General features: G+C 36.6%; 1 non-coding gene across 1 annotated transcript; it reads left to right on the plus strand.

Annotated features, from left to right (window-relative positions):
• The first annotated feature begins 782 nt into the window (after window positions 1–782).
• On the plus strand, window positions 783–883 carry LOC138393310 (small nucleolar RNA SNORD67). The gene has a single exon (XR_011235136.1). It is a non-coding gene; the product is annotated as a small nucleolar RNA SNORD67 (small nucleolar RNA).
• Window positions 884–4207: the final 3324 nt, after the last annotated feature.

Raw genomic sequence — 4207 nt, forward strand, 5'->3', positions numbered from 1 at the left:
ACTGTATTATGAAACTATAGTAATCAAAACAGCATGGTACTAGAAGATATTCATTTAAGTTGAGAGAAACTATGCACACTATTGTTTGGATCAGAAAATTTAAGGCAGTAGCTATAATATTACAGCTTATCTAGTTTTTAGTGGTGTACTGTTATTGTAAGCCTGTAATTGAATAGATCTATTCCTAAAAGTTATTTAAAAATATACAAACTATGTTCTGCTGGTCTCAAATAATGTGCTTACTTTAAAGAGGAATTTATTCTGGAAAAAACCTTCTGACCTAACAAATGACCCAATGGACACAAGGCTATGAAGAATAAACTTCCATTGCAATTTTCCTCAATATTTTAAAGTTCAGATAGCTTTTTAAAAAATTGAGCATAAAATATCTTCACTCATACTGACCATAAAGAAAAATATAGCGTGAAGAATGTCATTCCACAAGGTCCATGAATTACTCTTTTTTCTTTTTTATAAGGACTAAATCCTGGATTGTGCTAGTGACTAGATCACTGTAGAACAACCTTGACACAGAAGAGGACAAAATGTAGAATTACTTGTTTATATTAGCATCATGGCTTGAGGCAGAGAGCATTCTGATGTGGACAAAAAGAAAGACACCCAAGCCACTTTTTCAAGTTTAGCCATATAAAATTGCAAGCAATACATTATCAGTGACCATAGCCCCTGACAAGTGGAATTCATATGAGCAAATTTTAGATTAATTAATTATTTGTTGATTTTGTTTTCATGGAAAAGGCAGAATTTAAATTAGGAAGGTGAATGAGAGTGATGAGTTGCACACTGGTGGAGCCATGGTATCAGGTGATATAAGAACCACTCAGTACCACCCTGGTGAAAAAATCAAGTGCACACACACACAAAAAATTAAAATAATAAATAAATGAGATGAAATATGGCAGTAAGGACATGGATATTGGAGGCAGAAACCTTTAGACTCATGACTCATCCTCTCCCTATCTGTGAATTTTCAGGTCAACTTACTATATGTTTGTGAATCACAGCTTCCTTCTCTGTAAAGCATAGATAATAATTCTCACTTCTGTGGAGTCATGAGCTTGAATGGGATAATGCACGTGTTTAGCACAATGTCTGACACAGTGAAAGCTCAGTAATCATTAGCTATTATTATTAGGCTCATTATTTTGATGAAAAAATTTTTAAAATAAAGTGATATTGTAAAAAGCGTAAAATTAAACCTTCAATGAAAACATTTTAATTGATCTTTGAACTTTACGTATCTAAAAAACACAGAATCTGTCATATTTTCTTTTTGTTAATATTTTCTCTAATTTCTAAATTATCTGCTTGACTGCTCCATGTCTTAGCTTTTATATTCACCTATATTTTATGGTGATTTCCCAATTCTTCTTTTGTGCAATAGCAAAAATCAAACTTCATTTTAGTTCTTATTTTCTGTGCAGAGGCTATAGCTCTAAAATTTCTCTAGTATTCACACAGTGCCCTCTCATATCTCAAGTCTCTCTTAGAAGTGTCCTGACATGTTTTGCATCTATTTATCAGGCACTTAAGTAATTTTTGTTGATGTACCATTTTCTTTTTATAACAAATCTTCAGTTTATCTAAGTTGCATTCTAGCATGTTAACTTATACTTGAAGGAGAATGGCTATTCCATACCTTCACAAAGCAATCAGTGGGTCAGATTTAGCTATAAAACTTGTATATGATATTGTTTTCACCTTATTTTCTAACCTTTTCATTCATGTAGTAAAGATCTAAAAGGTCCAAGTCAGACTACGTGCAGTTCTTAAAAGCAAAATGCAAAACATCTTTCATCCCCCACTACATTAATCCTTTATTCTCTTTGAAAAACTGAATTCGCCTTTTTTCTCTCACTAAGAACATTTCTGGTTTTTTAGAAATCTGTAATGTTTTCTTACCCTTGACACCTGTATATGGAAAACCAACCCGAGTAGGTTTTCTTTTGTTTTATTATTTGTACATTATACAATGTAAAAAAAAAAATTAAATCCATAATCAGCTGGAGTTCCAGAGATCTGAATTATGTGCTAACTACTCTGGTTAATTAGAGTGCTATTTAATTTTTGTAATTCAGCCTGAGCCTGGATAGTGCAAAATCCATTTGACCTGTATCTTACAGTCATCCGCTTGCCACAAGTCTCAGACCTTTTTAATGATGAACTGCTCTGACTGGTAATCACCTTTGGGCCTCCTGTTCCTTCTCTTTACAAATTAAAAAGAAGTCTGCAAAAACATCCTGGTGCAAGGTGCACGGGCAATACAGGGAGGTTGCAAGAGTAGAAAACTAACATGATCCTGAATACTGATGACTAAAAAATATAGTGAAACCACCTCCAACCCTCCTCTATTCACTGTGGATTTAGGATTTGGAAAATAAGAGGCAGAAGAATTACACTGAGCTGAGGGAGAATGGCAGGGAATGTGCTGGAGAAGTAGATGTGGTCAGGTCCTATCTGGTGTGCGTTTGTCGGGGACAGGGGCTGCCACAATCGGATTGCAGTTTTAAAAGATCCTAGGTACCTGTATGGAATGAATCAAAGAAGGTGAATATCAAAATGGTACAAATAGTTAATTAAACTTGCTTGCTATAGTCCAAACAAGAATGGATAGTGATTTGGATTTACGATGGTGGTGGTAAAGACACATTCCTTTAAATAATATTTTGTTGAATAGCTACTATATGTCATGACCTATTTGAGATGTTAGAAAAAAGAGTTTTGAATACAGAGGACAAGAGTCTTGCTTTAACAAAGCTTTCTTTTTAACTAGAGGGAGCTAAGAAAAAGAGTGAATCAATAAATAATCATTAAAACTAGTCAAGGTATTATAAGATGATGTGATTCAGAGAATCACAATGTTGGAGGGGACTTCAGGTTGGGACATTAGGAAAGAAGGTTCTCTGAAAAGTAGACATTAAAACAAAGCACCCACTGATATGAACAAGCCAGTCACAAAAGCTACTAAGCAGGAACAAACTTGATATATTCAAGAAAAATTTGGTACGATAGGAGCAGAAGGAGACAGGGGAGGATAAAAGTTGATACAGTCCAATAAAAAGGACTTTTTAAGTTGGGTAAGAGTTTAGATGGTAAGCAAAGATTTTTATGAAAACAAATGATGTATCTGGAATTAGATTTTGAACAGATCACTCTGGCTCCTGTGTGGTGAATAGATTGTAGAGGGTAAGGAGAAACCTAGATAGACTAGTTCATAATTTTTTACTTTGGCCCAAGTAAAGATGATGGACTCAGGGAGATTTTGGAGGTAACATTGACAGTCCTTAATGATAAATTTAATATGGAGGTTGAAAGAAAGACACAAATCAAGGACAAATCCTAGATTTTGTCTTCAGCAGTTAAGTGGGTGTGGTGCCATGTAGGAAATAGAGAAACCAGGCCGGGCGTGGTGGCTCATGCCTATAATCCTAGCACTCTGGGAGGCCGAGGCAGAAGGATCACTTGAGGTCAGGAGTTTGAGACCAGCTTGAGCAAGAGCAAGACACTGTCTCTACTAAATAGAAAAAAATTAGCTGGCATGATGGTGCATAACTGTAGTCCCAGCTACCTGGGAGGCTGAGGCAGGAGGATTGCTTGAGCCAAGGAGTTTGAAGTTGCCATGAGCTAGGCTGATGCCAGGGCATTTTAGCCCAACAGACTGAAACTCTGTCTCAAAAAAGGAAAAAAAAAAAAAAAGGAAATGGAGAAACCCAGGGAAGATCAGGTTTGGAGAGGAAAAGTATTGCTGAGAAGTTATTATTGAGTTGCCCTGAAGATAGATTACACTGGAAGATGGCGACATGAGTCTGGAGTTTGCAGTAAGTTCAACAAAAGGAAACATAAATGTGACACTAACTAGAAAATCAGTGGTGTTCTGGGGCATGGGATTAGATGAGTGTGGAGGTAGAAGAAGGGTCCAGGCTGGAGTCTTCTGTGGACAAGCAGAGCAGAGACACTAGGAAGAGTGAGAAGCAGAACCCATCAGCCTGGAGGAAAACCATGGTGTGTTAGGAATATCAAGATAAGAAAGTTCAAGAAACAGGAAGTGGTCCACTCTGAGAAATGCTGCTGAGGGTTCAACTAAGGTAAGAGGGAGAAAAGTGGATGCGTTCTGAGATCTATGTCAGGAGAGAATCCAGTCATGAGACCTGTTGATGGGCTGGGTGTGGTGCACAGATCAAAGATG

This window comes from Eulemur rufifrons, chromosome 10, assembly GCF_041146395.1.
Source record: "Eulemur rufifrons isolate Redbay chromosome 10, OSU_ERuf_1, whole genome shotgun sequence".
NCBI lineage: Eukaryota > Metazoa > Chordata > Mammalia > Primates > Lemuridae > Eulemur > Eulemur rufifrons.